Here is a 17,491-nt window from a genome sequence, read left to right as displayed (position 1 = left end):
AGAAATATGCGGATTGACTTGAGCATGACAACTAGAGAGAAGGTTTCTTTGTAATCGATACCTTCTTTCTAAGTATAACCTTTTGCTACAAGTTTGACCTTATAAGCTTTTACTATTCCATTTGCATTTCTTTTCCTTTTGTAGATCTACTTACACCCTATAGGTTTTATCCTTTTCGGTAAGTCTAAAAGTTCCCACACTGAGTTGGAGTCTATAGAATCCAGTCTCAGCTTTCATAGCTATTTTCCAGTGCTTGGAATCAACATTCTGCATCACTTCGTCATACATGAGTGGGTCATAATATTCCTTCTCGGTAAACTCAGTGTTAAAAACACTTCCAACAAATTGGAAGAACTCATGCCTACGAGAGACCCTCTCATTGCAACGAAGCACCCTATGTTGCTGATCATTTGCAGGTATACTATTAGGATTTGGTTTTAAAATCGCTTCTATAGGATTTTGTATATTTCTAGAAAGTTCCTCGAGTAGCTATTTACTCTCAGGTTTGAATTCATTCATATAACTTTCTTCAAGGAAAGTAGCATGAGTTGACACTATAACAGTTTGCTCTTTTGGGTTATAAAACAAATCATCCTTTGTTCCAATTGGATATCTTACAAACATGGGCAATTTTTTTCGTGAGGACAACTTCCTCGCATTTTTATCCAATATGTGGGCGGAGCATCCCCTAATCCTTAAATGGTTTAAACTTGGCTTCCTACCATGCCACAATTTGTATGGAGTTTTTGATGCTGCTTTGGTTGGCACATCATTCAGAATATAAGAAGTCATTTGTACCGCATATCCCCAGAAAGAGATTGGAAACTTAACATAGAACATACCATGTCTAACAACATTCGATTCCTTCTCTTTGTCACGCCATTCTATTGTGAAGTGCCCAACATGGTTAACTGGGATAGAATCTCATTCTCCATAAGGTTCCTAAGAACTCATCAGATAAATATTCTCACATTAATCATATTGAAGTGTTTTTATGGGTAAACCTAGTTGTTTCTCTAGTTCCGCAAGAAACTCTTTGAATTTATTTATCAAAGGTTTCGTGTTAATATGATGTGCGAATTGTGCAAGTATACTTGTCGAATCAAGTAATAAAGTGATGAGTGAGTATTGTTCCCACGAGGATTGGATTAGTATTCTTTGTCTAAATTATCACAATTGAGTAGACAAGATAAATGAATCGAATGGCATTTTGATAAATAACAATGCAATTAATACACTAAAAATGAAAGTAGTAAAATGTACTATCGTAGATTGCAATTGCAACAAATTGAGTAAAATCACTAAGGATTCTAGCAAGATTGGAATATTTATTGAAAAGACTGGGATTAATAATGAATTAGTTATAACCTAGGAATAATGCCATGGCAAAAATATGGTAACCTACTACTTGATTGGATACTAACATGGTCTATCTCTGTCGAAAGCAGGACCTAAAGCTGCTTACTCCTAAGACACTATACGTCTATAGGCTAAGAATTAACAACCATGACTGAAGCACAATCCTCTAAATCGTATAAGGTAAAGCTCTATGTCTAGAGTTTACACGAGTATTTCACTCAATGTTATTTTATATTACCTAATTTTGGCCCAAGCAACCTAACTCTGTCAATATTAAGCTACTTTTAGACTTATCAAGCATTTATCAATACCCTAATAAGCATATAAACATAAATAAAGATTGGGTAAAGTAGTAAAATGAATCATATTCATCCATAAACATTCATCTGAGGTAAAATATCATCAAGAATAATCCCCAGCTATGTTAAGTTAGCTCATGAATGGGCTATGCAAATTCAAGTATTTTAATATCATCAACATCCCAAAATAACAGTTTAAATCAGTAGATTTAGAACAAATTTTAGAGGAAGAAACCTGGGTTTAGAACACAAATTCTCCCAACTTGGCGTCTGGTGTGCGTCTTTACCCAAGCTCCCGGTAGCTCAAATTACCCTCATTGTCACAAAAAGATCTTTATCAAAGCTTCATATTTGCAATCAGTCATACCTTCCGCTCTCATTAATGGCGGACCTCCCTTTTTGGCCGTCAATCCCCCCTTTTTCTTTTATACTTAGGTCGTCCTCTAGGGTAAAAGTCGTTAGCCAATGATTGTTTTCTTCCTAATTTCGAGGTGGATATTTTCCATTACATGTGCATGTGGGGGGGTAACTGTTGATTGCTTTGATTGATGACTGAGTATTTGTCATTTTTTTCCTCGGCATTTCCATGGCAATCTCTCATAATGCCTCGACAAATCTCCATCCTTTCCTATCTTTCTTCCTCAAACCTGTCATTCAACCACCACAAAGCCTTTCCACCAACAATCAAAAGTACATATGCACTAAAGTAATCACCATCCCAAGTCTTTACATGCAATGCTTGAATAACTAAAAATAATCATGCAATTACCTAAAATGAAACTATTTTTACTTAAGTACAAGCAATTAACTAAGTCTAAAAGTACCTAAAATGAAACTATTTTCAAGAGTTATCACACGCTCAAACCTAAATCATTGCTTGCCCTCAAGCAAATATGCATGAATACATGAATGCAAAAATTTCCATTGCACATAACCACCCTGTATTGCCAGTCCATTTAAAGAACAATTTATACATCAGGTCTTAGTAATCTTCTATGTCTAAAACTTGTTCAAGTTTCAAAAGTTTGCTTAGCAAAGGTAGTGCAGAGAATCTCACCCTAAAAACAAAATTCTTAAGTGTTCATTTGTGCATTTTGACTATAGCTAGTATCTCCCAATTTACTTAGCTCATTTTTTCTCTAAACTCAAGTTTCTTTAAAGTAGTAATAGGGGCTCAGCTCGTCACACAATTCTTTGACTCGATAATCAAAATGGAGCAAACATTGAATTACCAGGTACTCAATCTTGTCATGATTTGAATGGAATTCACTCATAAAGCTAAAGCTTTTAACTTAGAAGATGGATGGAGCAAACAAATACCTCATTATCTACTCAACATGTTACTACAGTGGAGTGCCCCTAATTTTCCTTTTTCTTTACTACACACTCTTGCTTAAGCTCGCTTTTCTAGCCAACATCATAATGGAGCAAACAAAGTGTTACTGACCTATTTAGCAATTCTAAGCATTGGAGTGTCAACTGGTAATTTTTCAGTAAAAAAGGTGTATTTTCAACCCTATTTCAACCCTCTTCATTCCTTGTACATTGATCCTTGGCTGTGGATTGCCAAAATAATTTTTTCGATGCACTACGGGGCGTACCGATAGTCCCAACAATATTTTCTTGTAAATGGACAATAACTAAAACATTATTTTGGAGGAATGATGAATACAGTTATTGACACATAATTCTTACAATTTAAAACTCTATGGAGTTTAGGGGGAACCGAAGGGATGTTGCTAAATGAAAGGGAAAATAAAGAAGAAAGTGACGAAATTGATGACTTTGAAACACAAAAGGAACATAGTAAAATCTGGCCCACATGTCATGACATCAGAACCTTATGTCGCGACATCGGACAACACCCTGAGTAGGTAAATTGTCCTTGGTGTCACGACACCACTAGAGGATGTCGCGACACCACTGGAGGATGTTACGATACCCCTATGTAACTTTGCTACACCGAATTGAAACTAACCACTGACGTTTGTGTAGTTTAGTTCCATCAGATTTATAAATATTTAACCCTTTACTAAGTAGGATTATAACTCTTGATTATATTATTATTTTCCTCAAGAATAAATAGGTCACATCAAACCTCTCACCATCTACAACTGTTGAGAAGAAATACAAGTCTGCCATTGAAAGCTCATTAATTTTAGAACAAAAGAGTACAAAAAAGTTAGGTCTGGGTAATGGCAAGTTTCAATACAAGCGTTTCAAGTCTATCCATCTAATTCTTAGAAAGCAACATTGATAAATACTTACAATAGTTGTAGCCTTATACTTTTATTGAAGAACAAGGATTTGATCCCTTAATGAGGAATTGTAAAGGTATATGGGAGATCACAACATAAAGGGAGTGGACTAAAATTTTGTTTGCTGCCTGAAGAACCCACAATGATTCTTGTGGTGTAGGAATTCTGTATAGCATTAAAAGAGAGGGAAGCGACAAGACCATTCTATAAGATGTGATCTTTTATCAAGGTTAGAGGGATTAATGAATTGGTAATCGAAAGAAGTATTTGTCAATTTTATGATGCACCATATTATTAATGTGATTACCTTTACAAAACAAATCTCAAAGAGTTCAAAAACATAGACATAGAAGAGATCTTGAGATTTTTGACAGAAAGAAAAGAGATATGGACATATTGGATGGGGAAATGATAACTAAAACATTCAACCAAGTGTTAATGATGCCAAAAGCCAAAAATGGATGAAGTTTGTATATTAAAAATTTGGCACATAGCTGACGTGTCTAATATCAATCTGATCCACGTGATTGTAACATATGAAATACTGCAAAAGAAACAAATATGTATTGGTATGTGGATATATAGGAATATAGTTGAATGCACGAGAAATCTGGAAAAAAGAAATATTCTTTCCCCATATAATATCAGAACTGTGCAAAAGAGCAAGAGTACCTATAGAGAGATTGGATAAAATGATAAACCCTTCAAAGAAACTGCTAAGAGATGACGCATACAAACAGTTTGTCATATTGCAGAAAAAAAAGGAAGAAATGAGGAGAAGAGGACTCCAAGAGGACGATGAATGATATATCAAACTAATATAGTAGGATTTTTTTAGGATTTGAAGACATTAGGAGAGTTAAATCAGTTTCCTTATTATTTGTTTTTATTTTTTTAAGCCATTGTAATTCATTATAATTGATGGATTGAAATTATATATTTATTTTTACAAAATATCCCTACAAAATAAAAGCACAACGATTCTGAACTTTCAATGATCAAAGGAGGAAGCACCCACTAATAGTCTGTGCAACTATCACGATCAATTGGGTAACTTCATTCCTTATCTTTTTACAAAGCTATATATTGAAGACAATGTGTTCTCTAAAGTGTGGGGGGTAACATAGAATTTTTTTTTAATTTGTATGTTTTTCTTTGATTTTTCTTGTCATTTGTGTGCTTGAGCTTGTAGAAATACAAGTTATTGGTTAAGAACATGTACATAGGTTGGTTGTATTTATCGTAAATTTGGCATGAGGATAGGTGATTTTAAATTTTTATTATTAGACTATTAAGTTTTATATATTACATTGCAAATAGGTACTAAGCAATCGAATGTACTAAATGATATTGACCGCCTCTGGACGTACTAACATCTAGAGTGTGAATATTGTAGCAAAAGATATATAAATGAGGCAGTATCCCTCTTAGCGACCCTTACCTACTCTCTGCCTTATTTCTCCTTCTCTCACCTTCCTTATTTCTGTACATAGGAAATTATAGCATTATATAGTAACTACGACTAGCCTACGAGTTTCTGTGCACTAATGAATGAGTTTTTCTTATTCTTGTGACTTTGTCACATTCTTTTTCAATTCATCTCACTCACAAATGCTTTTTCTTTTCAAAAACTTTTCCTACTCGTATTGCTTTTCTTTTTGAATTTTTCTTTTGTTCTACATTTAGGCTTACCTATAGTTCTTATATCACACCAATCTTTCCTATTTCACTATATTTTTACAAAATTCTTCAAGATGTATCTACTTAACCTTTAATACATATGGCCAGACATCTATACTCATGCAATTCAGGACTAAAGAAAGAGGCCAAATACAAATTATCATTTCAGGCTCTGGCACGGGCTTTATAATAAGTTCATCAAGAAGTGTTTACAAGTTGAAAATAGGTGCTACGGGTGAATATATACAATTCAACTTTTTTACTCTGGATGTGTTCCAAAAATGCCTTAGGTCATCCCTTAAATATTTCAATATGCACAAATTTAATCAACCAACCAAACTCAAATTCAACCATTTACCATTCATACTAGCATGCTTGTTTCCTTATATTTTATATATCATTTGGTATAATTGGTTGCTTAAAGCCTATTAATAGTGTAACATATAGAACTTAGTGGTCTAATAATAAAAAAATTAAAATCATCTACCATCATGCCAAATTTATTTGTAAACACAAGCAACCTATGTACATGCTCCTAACCAATCACTTGTATTTCTATAAGCTCAAGCACACAATTGACAAGAAAATTAAAAGAAAAGCATAAATATTGGTGCAAATTTTCTATGTTACCCCCCATACTTTAGTTAACACATTGTCCTCAATGTGTAGCCCATAAAAAGATTATGAAAGAAGTTACCCGATTGATCATGGTTGTTCCATCTGCTATTGGTGGGTGCTTCTTGCTCTGCTTATTAATAGCTCAAATTGTTGTGTTTCCTTCCTGTGGGGTCCTACATAGAAAATTAAAATCAAAACCAAACACAAAACAAAACATCTAAAAATTTACTTCTATCCTACTCCTAAAAACAAATTAAAATCATCATTAAGTTTCATACAACCCAAAAAAAAAAAGTTTTAATCATCCTCCTCATCATCCATCTCATCGCTTCCATTTCCCTCTCATTCCTCTTTACTTTCATGCTCTGTTTCTTCTTGTCCAGATGGCGTAGGCCCAAACATGTTTGGCGTATAATTGGGGACCCATATATTGTTTTGCCTTGCAAATTCTTGAAATGTTGACCTGGGATCTTGCATCCACTGTATCATCCTGTCAAATTTAGGATGACTACTCTCACCAACTTCCTGTTGGGCTCATGTCAACCTTTATGACGAAGCTGGTCTAGCCGTTGCTTCTTATTATCGTTTGTTCCAATCTTTTATTTGTTTGGCTCATAACTCTACGTACTATTGGAATAACATATCGCCTATAATACTTAGAGATGGTTTCGACGGCTGCTCAGTGGATGCCATGGGAACGCGTGCTCTTTTGCATAAGGTTGCCATTAAGTGGGGAAAGAAAACTCCTACTTTTTGGCCACTTATACATCTCTTTATGTTCTGATGGATCCACTTTTCAATACACACCTACATTTTTTGAAAAATAGTATAAAATAAAATTGCTCAAAAGGTATTAACATTAGATACATTTAAAGTAGGGACTATTCGTGTGCACACAAATTGAATCCACATTTTAGCCTTCGGGAATATGATAACTTGATTGAAAGTGGTTGGGATACTAGTACCTGTATGGTATTTCCATTCACCCCTTCCCTCTGTTAAGTAATTTATAATATTGTCTATATATATGTCCCTAAAGTATACCAAATTGGTTTCATCAATAAAATCTTGGTAATAAAATGGAGCATTGTAAAAATCACAAATAATTTGAGGGGTTACTTTAACTTATATGCCTCGTACAGGTACAATATCTCATATATAGCCGTCAGTATTTCTAGACTCGTGACCTCATAAATATGCATAGTATTCTTGAACTATTGGGACCACAGTGATATCTTTCGGGGATTTTCCAAAAACGTTCCCACCTATGATACCTAACTAGAAGCCATATATCTTTGTAAAGGATCATCAACGGATCAAATCCCCTTTCTTGAATGAATGTTTTCCCTTGAAGTTCATTAAAATATTTTTCAACATTTGGGTTCATAAAACTAGAGGGATTTTGAGTTGTCGATGGCTCTGGTTCATTAGTTCATCTAACTTTTCTAGGAGGAATTATCGTTAAACTAAGAACAAAATATCAAGCAAAGAAATTCGATGAAACAGTATAAGTCTAGTTTAGGAACCCTTAACCTCATAGAATTCATTGAATTCCTCATTTCGTGCAGCTTTTATTGTTCCCTTGGGTACTTCCATTTTCCATTGCACCAAATATGATTGAGAGATGGACTTTGTAAACAAAAAGAAGTGAAAATTAGGTTTTAGGGTTTAAGAAGTGTTAAGAGATTTTGAGAGGGTTGAGATGATTAAGGGGTTAAGAGGTGTTTAAATAGGTGGATAATGAGCTTTTATGTTATAAAATATGTGATTAGATGGTTAAAATTGGCCTAAAATGGGTTTTAAAGTTTTAGTATGCAATACTCTAGTAATTTTGCTGTTGAATGATAAAGGTTGGAATTACTCAGGGAATATTTTCATAACATAATAATGCAATGGTAAAGTTATGACTAAACTACTGCCTAGAGGTTTACTACTACAGTCTTCTTTTTTCGAGAGTTAAACTTTAATTATTATTCGGAGTCTGTGCATGTCTACAAGACTCACAAATGATAACCTGAGTAACACTCTACACCTATATAGATCAAATCTTCTATGTCTAGAGTGCTGCGAATATTTTTTCGAGTACTTGCCTACATCAATCAATTAATAATTTGATGTATTTAATCTTTTCAGATTCAAATCCATCTAAGTTCATAACATGCAATCAAAACCATATCATGGGCATTACAGATAAATCAATATTCACCCAAATAATTCCAACTCGAAGATAATTAACTCATGGGTTGGGCAATAAAATCCAAAATTAAACCATTCATCAACATTCTTTAAGTTTTACGAATCACAAAATTCAAAACCAAGAAAACAGAACAAAGGTAAAACTGCAGGAAGTTCTCACTGCACTCTAACTTCTTATCAAGATTTTACGCAAAACCCAGGGCAGATTTCTCTTCCCTTCTTTGCATCTATGATCTCCCTTTTTTTAGTTGCTCCATTCTTTTTGTTTTCTGAATTGCTCCACCAGATTCTATTTCAGAGAGAGTAACTGCTCTCTTTCTTTTCTTTTCTTCTCACAATCCGTGCGTGTCCTTTGTTCTCTTCTCTCTCATCCTTTTATAGGGTAGATTCGTCCCTCTCACATACATATATTGCTCCTCTTTTTCAAGGTGATTTATCTGGTACACATGTAGCTAGCTGAGAGTGACGTGGATTGAGTGTCATGTCATCTTCCTAGAATTGCCATGACATTTCTGTTGGCAATCTATCCCACCATTTTCCATGGCAATGTTTCACCTCATTCATTCTCTTTTCATCTTCTTATTTTCCTTCTTCTTGCCTCTTTCATCCTACTTGCACCTACTACCAAACCTCTTTCCAGTAATTAAAAGTAACATAATTATACATTTGAAACACAATCTAAGCTTTAGTATGTAATGCTCTAGTAATAAGTTTAAAATGCAAACATATTTTCTTAATTACAAGCAAATCCTTTAGTTTAGAGGCTTGAAATATAACTCTTTTCAAGAGTTATCACTATGTCGCGACACACCCTGCAGTTTGGAAAACTAGGGGAAATTGTCTTTTTTTTTCGCGACACGAAAGTGCCATGTCGCGACATTAAGGTGTTTTCTCCAACAACACTGACTCTATTTCAGCCCAAATTTCCATCTTTGGGATGTCTCGGTCTAAAGTAAACATACACCAAATAAAAGTTAGAATTTAAAGTATATGATTAGTTGAATATACAATAATATACAGGAAAAATTAATTTTAAGTGTCATCATGTTTTACTGCTGGATGAATCCAGCAGTTCCACCGATATGTTCCCACTTATGTCTCTTTCAGCATTTGTCCATCGGCTATTATATTCCTCCATCCTTTTCTGCTCATATCTTTCTTTGTACCCACCCTTTGACCCTGCATTATTCACATTAAACATATCATTGAATTTAAGGCAATTAGATTCGAATGTAAATAAATAATGACACTGCTCCCCTAGTATCCTTCGGTTGTCCTCACTTTGGTGAGATCCGCATCTAAAAGTTTCAGTTTCAACATTAAATTTCATTATTAATTCAATTTTCTCAAGATCATTGGTGGATCTAGCTATGGCTAGAAAAGGTTTTTTTCACAAGATGGGTATCTCCCGATCCTCTTCAAAATCTAACACTACAAAATCTTTTAGGATAATAAAGCTACACACCTTAAGTAACATATCCTCTGACACTACCTTAGGTTGGAAAGTAGATCTGTCAGCTAATTGTAATGTAATTTGAGTGTTTTTGAGGTCCCATACCCCGAGTTTTTCATAAATAGATAAAGACATTAGGTTTATACTAGCTTCTAACTCGCATAGAGCCTTCTTAAAATAAATGATCCCAATCTCTATTGGAACCATAAAACTTCTTGGATCTTTCAATTTTTGGGGTACCTGTCTAGAAATAATAGCACTACAGGATGCATTTATGTTGAATTTCTCTCCTAAGTTAACTTTCATACGCCTAGATATGATTTCTTTTAAGAATTTGGCATATTTAGGTACTTTCTCAATTAGTTGAATTAATGGTAGGTTAACATTTAATGTTTTGAACAAGTTTAGAAAACTTACAAACTCGTCCTCATCCCATTTCTGTTTCTTTTCTAATCTGGAAGGAAATGATACATGTGTGTTAGTAGTCGTGTCTTTTACTCTCCCCTCTAGTTTAGTTGTCGAGTCGATGATCTCCTCTAATTCTTGTTCCGAATCAGCTCCTTGGGTTTTCTCTGAAGGGTTTTCAGCATTCTCTTTTACATCCTCTTGCGTCAAGTTTGTCGTGCTACTCAAGATTTTTCTCGAACGGAGCGTGATTGCTTTTACCTTCTCCTTCCCTTATTTCCGAGGATTATTCTCAATATTACTAGGTATGCCCGTGCCAATTTTCCTTTTAATATCTCCCATCATACTCATCAATTGGCTATTTTGGTCCTCTAGTTTAGTCAATTTCCTTGATGAATTAGTGCACTCAAATTTCACCTACTTTACTTCTTTTCTCATTGATTGCATTTCCCCTTTGATTCAATTCAAATGTTGACCACATACAGTATGGTCATTTGGGTTGGCCCTTTCTTGAGGTTTCTGCAAATAATGAGGTTGGTAATTAGTGTTTTCAACTTGATTTGAATTATTATTGCCTCCTCCTTGATTTCCTCCTCATCTCAAGTTTTGATGATCTCTCCCAACTGGGATTGTATGTATTTGAATAAGGTTTTCTATCCATATTCTCGATGTAATTATAACAACCTAATTTTCAGTGGTGACGGAACAGTGGTTTTGGGACCATAAATTTCCATCGTGTTGACTCGTAAATATTATTTATAGAATATTTATGGAGTTATTAGAGTCATATTAAAATTTGGTTAAGAAATTATAACGTTTAGATAGTTAATTAAAGGAAAAGGACCAAATTGTAAAATGTGCAAAACTTAGTAACTATTGCATTTAGATGATTTAATAGCTTAACTAATAAATGTGAAAGGGTCGATAAGGCAATTAAACCTTATTGCCTTATAGTGGATGGTTTTGGAGTGAAATTTTAAAGAAAAAAATTGAAAATAAATTAAGTATAATGGCAATTTTGTAATTAAAATAAAATCAAAACAAAATTAAGTAAATAAATAAGTCTTTCTTCTTCATTTTTCTTCCTCCATAGCCGAAAACATCAAAAACCTAGCTTGGAGAATCCGCCAAACTTATTGCCTTGCATGCGAGTGATTTCTATACCCGTTTCTTGTAATTTTATATTTTTGAGATCGTTGCAACTAGGTCCAGCTAGCCCTACCTTCGTTTTTGAATTTGTTAAAAATTATAGAAGTTGCCATTGATGAATCTTGACTTTTTTTTATGATAACTATGTATTTGAAGATTTGATTGTGGTATTGGGTGGTTTTGTGAAATGATTTTTGTTAGATTTTGATTTAAAGATTAAATTGTGAAAATGTAAAAATTAAAAGGTTTGATAGTGAATTTGATGTCCAATAGGGACTTTTTAAGAGCCTAGAATATTCGGATGTAATTTTTACTTGAGAAAATGGTTAATTTGATGATTTTTAGGTTAAGGGACTAAATTGCAAAAGTTGTAAAAGTTTAGGGTAATTGTGTAAATTTAAAAAAATAAAAGGGTATAAAATTTAAAGTAAATCGGAAGGTGAAATGTAAGCTAATAATTGAGAAATTTTACATTTTAGATCAAGACCCTGTTGATATACGTGAAAAAGGAAAAATCGTGAATTAGTCCCTGAACTTCTGCAGCTACTACAATTCAGTCTAGGTAAGTTTGTACGGATTATAATTTAATGACTATATGAAGTGTTTGATGATATAATATGATATAATAGATATATTTGATTATAGATGATGTAAAGTTATTTGAGAAATGTTATTGAATTTCAGTACTTAGATTGGTTGGGAGCGGGATAGAGTACAACCGAATGTTGGCGCGATATGTGGGGGATTGGAGTGGAGATTGATGTGGTATGATATATACATTTTTCCTGAATAGGTCGAGGTTCAAAATTTTTTGCGAACTCTCATGTTATACTCCTTGTTTTGGCGTGTTTATGGTTGGACTAGCTCTTCGGACAATTGGCGTGTTATCGGATGGATTAGCTTTTACGAGCATCTGGCATGTTATCGGGTGGAATAGCTCTTACGAGAAATTGGCGTGTTTCGGTTGGAATAACTATGTACTCATATCCATAAGTCATTCATCAAATCGTTACTCTGTGTATCATAACCTACTTAGTGATTTTGATAGTTATAACATGTATTTGAGCTTTGAATGGAATTATGCAATTCACCTAGCTGAGATTTTGGACAACAAGGAGCACATGTAGTTGAGTTATTATTGAATGATTTATTTTATTTACTTCGGTAAGATTTATCATTTTTTTTATGTCGAACTTACTAAGCTTCAATGAGCTTACTTATGTTATTTTCTATTCTTGTAGATACTTTTGAAGGTTGGACGGTCGGATTAGCACTCAAGTCACACTATCCACCTGTTTTCAGTAGTTTTTGAGCATTTTGGCCAAGGTTTATAATGGCATGTATATGATGATTTGTAATGATATTTCGATGAATGTGTTGTTGATACTTTAGCATGTTTAAACTTTGAAAGTCATGTCAATTTCGTACCATTTGGTGCATTGAAAAATTATACCACTTTGGTCATCTTGTTATACACGTTTATAAGGCCCTTTTATTGTATGCTTTAAATGGATTTATAATGGTCTATATGTGGCATGTTTTGTTAAATGTTGATCTAGGCTAGGATGCTTGTAATGTGGTAATTCTGACATGTTTAGATAGGTGATGTTTGTATGCATTTGACGTGCCTTTGAATGGCATGTTGGTTAGTTCAATTAGGATCTTGAAATGGTATATTAATGCGTGTTTTGGTGAGGTTTAGGTAATTTTTAAATGTGTTTAAATGGGTTGAAAGGTCATACATGAAATGATCTTGAAAAATGGATTGATTTTAGGTAAAATTGGGTTCACACAGCCTGAGACACGAACGTGTGACTCAGCCATGTGAGGCACATGGCCTAGCAATATAGTCCTGTGTCATCTGATGATTTCTTTAGGGTGCAAGTCAGTGAGTTACACGACCTGGCACACGGGTGTGTTAGACAACTTAGAGAGTTACATGGCCTGGCATACGGGCGTTTTCCATGGGCGTGTGACCCTACTTAGAGAGTTACACGGGTGAGGACACGGGTTGGGACACGACCTTGTGTCCCTAGTTTGAAAGTTATACGGCCTGAGACACAGACGTGTGTCTTAGCCGTGTGAGGCACACGACCTGGCACCACTGCTGTGTGACCCGTATTTTGTAAATTTTGCATCTTTTTCCTAAACTTCCCAAACTGTTTCAAACTGGTCCCAAATTGTTTCTAGGTTATTTTAGGGCCTCGAAGGCTCGAGTTAGAGACAATATGCATGTGTATGAATGGTTTATGATGGGATTACAATATTAAATGATATAATGTTTAAATGTTTCTGATTATTTTGTTGTACTCTATAACCCTAATCTGGCGACAGAGACAGGTTGGGGTGTTACAGTAGTTCACATCCTCAATAGAATTGTTGATATAATGGAATAGCGATTTGTCTCTTCCATACACAGACAGTGCACTATTTGTGGATTCAATATGGTTAAGTTTGTCCACTTCTTAGATAGCTTTTACCGTAGCTAGTTTCTGGCCATGTGTGAATCGTTCAATAGGCCACTAATAGGAGTTCAACGCCATATTTTCTATTAATTCATACGCATCCTCATAAGTTTTGTTCATAAGAGCTCCTCTTACTACTCCATCTAATCTGAACCTTGCATTTGCATCCAAACCATTGTAAAACAGTTGCAATCGCATCCACTTACGGAATCTGTGGTGCAGACATTTCTGGATAAATGTTTTAAAACATTCCCAAGCATCTTGAGAGCTTTCCCCTTCCAATTGTCTAAAAGACAACAATTTCTCTTCTCAGTTGAACCGCTTTCCTAATAGAGAAAAACTTATGTAAAAACTTTCTTTCTATCTCATCCCATGTCGTGGTAGATCTTGGTGCTTGCGATTCTAACAAAGAAAATGTGTTATTAATCAAAGAAAAGGGAAGCAACTGAAGACGAATAACGTCATTAGTGACCTTGTTGTACTTGAAAGTACCACAAAGTTGGAGAAACTGTCTTAAATGTTGATTCGGATCCTCTACCATTATGCCCCTAAATTGTAGATTATTTTGGATCGTCTGAATCATTACCAGTTTGATCTCAAAATTGTTAGCTGTAATAGTTGACGTTGTTATGCTCTCCTGAACCATGTTTAGACTTGGTAATGTGTAATCTCTTAGGGTTCTCTCGACGTGCCATATGTAAATTTGCGGGTACTTGTGGTGGTGTGGGTGGATCTCCTAAAGTGTTATCGTTAGCTTTGTTGAATAGTGGATTCTCGCGTGGTACATTGCCTACAGTAGGTGGTGGTGGATCTTGCAGCTGTTGCTGCTGCTTTTATTATTGTTGCTGATTTCTCTAAATTATTCTCTCTAGATCTGTGAATTACTTTATAGGTATTCCCCTATTACAAGTACCAAACCCAAAAAGAGAAGATTAGTAACAATAGAAATTAAAGTCGTATCTAAAACCTAAAATTTTCCTAATTATCCCTATTGAAGAGTAATAATTAACATTGATTAGTGACACTGCCTCCCCGGCAATGGCGCCAGCAACTTGACCTCCTCCAGGCGTACTAACGTTCAGTGTGTGAATAGTACAACAAAAGATACATAAATGAGGTTATGTCTGCAAGTATATGGATCATGTTGTAATATAGTTACAACGGAGTAGGTGAGTACTCCGAAGATCGTACCCATGGGAGGCTAGCACTAGGTCAATTTTAACCTGAACACCAAAAGATCTAATTAGTACTCAAAATAAGTTATATTACGAACATATAAATAAAAGGAATTTGTGGGGTTCTTTTTATAATAAGACAAATAATATGATAAGTAAATAAATATCAAGAAATTGAAATGTGGAGTTGATGAAATTTGATTATGGGTGATTAGCTCGCTTCAACAATCCTTATTAATTGTCGCTTTGGGTTCCTCGTCAATCAACTAATAGATATCCTAGCAGGATCTTCCGATACATCCCCTAGAATAACGAGCCAACAAGGACTACTTATCTTTCGACCTCATAGTCTAGACCAGCTTGGGTTGAAGGTGTTTATAGATAGGCCATACCAATTCTGGGTTAATTCTCACCTTGATGACTTCCTACGATTGTCAAGCCTAGGGTTTAGGTTCTTCCTTTTCTAAACAGTTGTTCCGTTGACTAACCCTACATTACAATTAATAGATCATACCTCTACTCACTAATCCCCTATAGAGGGATTAGTTCCTCATGGGTTTCATAAATAGTATAGAGTAGATATAAAGTGTAAACATGATAAGTGAATCAAAAGTATAGACTTTAAGAAAAAGCCTGAATTGTATTATCAATAAAAGTGAATCCACAACATTTGATTGTATCCTCAAATCAAATATCTCAAAATAAAACATAGAACAAATTGAAAATAAATCTAATACCTAAGAAAAGATAAAAGCTAAACTGGAATTAAAAGAGAGATTCTAAGTTAAATAATTGGTGTCTATAATATGTGACAAATAAGCCTATTTATAGATTTAAGGTGGCCGTCGTCCTTAACCCTAGGTTACTTGACTTCCCTGAGCTTTAAGTTTGATTATGTAGACCAAAATGATCCTTGGCTCATATTAATTCTTGTTTAGAGTTGATGTCACGACACATCAGGACTTGTGTTGCGACATAGAAGTCAATATACTCTTCTTGCGATGTCTTCAGGGGTATGTCGCGACACCATTAGGATGTGTTGCGACATCGAAGGCAGTCTCAGAATTTCTCCATTCTACTCCTCATATCGCAACATCGAACCCTCTGTGTTGCAACATAGTGACTAGTATCAATTTAGCACGCCTTCTAATGTCTCCTTCACATTTACAAAGTTCATTAGCTCACCCTTAGGCCTAATTCGACCCTAAGGTCAAATAAAAGACTCAACTTGCACATTTTATTTAATTTAATTCAACTAACAAAAACATAATTAAAATCTAATGATAATGTTTGTTTTCAAGCTCCTAAAGTGTGAAAATTAGTTTAATTTGCTACACCAAATTACAACAGATCAGATATAGAGAATACAAGGAAACAAGCATACTAGTATGAATGATAAATTATTGAATTGGTGATTATTTGGTTAACTAAATTTCTGACTATTGAGATACCTAGGGATGACCTATGGCATTGTTTGGTTTTACACCTAGAGTAAAAAATCTAACCCTATTTATTCACCTTTAGTACCTATTTTGAGCCAGAAAACCCTTCTTGATGAACCTCTATACAAAACCCGAGATAAAAATGATACTTTGTGCTTACCCTTTTCTTTGGTCCTGAATTGCATGATTATAGATGCCTGGCGATACATATTGAGGGTTAAGTAGATACATTACGGTGGTTTTGTAAAATTAGAGTGATAGGAAAGATTAGTAAAGTACAGTGATTATAGGTTAGCATAAAAGTGCAAAAGGAAAAATTCAAATAGAAAATCAAAAGAGTAGAAAAAGTACATGAAAAGTAAAAGCAATTGTGAGTGAGGTACCTTGAAAAAGAAAGAAAAAGTGACAAAGTTATAGTTATAGAAAAACTCAATCATTATTGCACAAAAACTTGTGAGCTAGCCATAGTTACTATATGATGTTGAGATTTCCTATAAGGAGATAACAGGAATGTGAGAGAAGGAGAAATAAGGTGGTGAGTGTGAAAGAGTCACTGAGGGGGAGAATAGGGGACAATATCATGTGCCAAAATATTTTCATTCTTGAAACTATTTGATGCTTCCTATTCTTGAAATCCATACATGTCCTAAGCCTCAGAACGTTACAAGCCAAAAAGCCCTATGCGATATAGGTAGACATATTCACAATTCGAAATCATACTAAATAATTGCATTTCTGATTGTTTGTATTCTACTAAGATAATCAAATTACTTCTATAATTTGTTGATGGATTCTTACATTTGAGACCCTTAAGGCTTGTATGCTTTGTTATATACTGAACTTAAGTGTTTGATATAAAAAATGATAAGTCAACTATATCCCATGCCAAGATTATGTGTGAATATGGAATGCGTATTCATGTTCTCCAAAGCTAACACTTGTACCATACTTGCTCAAGGGTTGTCATTTCATTTACTATTTTTGTTTGTTTT

The sequence above is a fragment of the Gossypium raimondii genome, chromosome 2 (assembly GCF_025698545.1).
Source record: "Gossypium raimondii isolate GPD5lz chromosome 2, ASM2569854v1, whole genome shotgun sequence".
In the NCBI taxonomy this organism is placed as follows: domain Eukaryota; kingdom Viridiplantae; phylum Streptophyta; class Magnoliopsida; order Malvales; family Malvaceae; genus Gossypium; species Gossypium raimondii.
The sequence above is the reverse complement of the archived record's forward strand: the minus strand, read 5'-3'. Positions refer to the sequence as shown.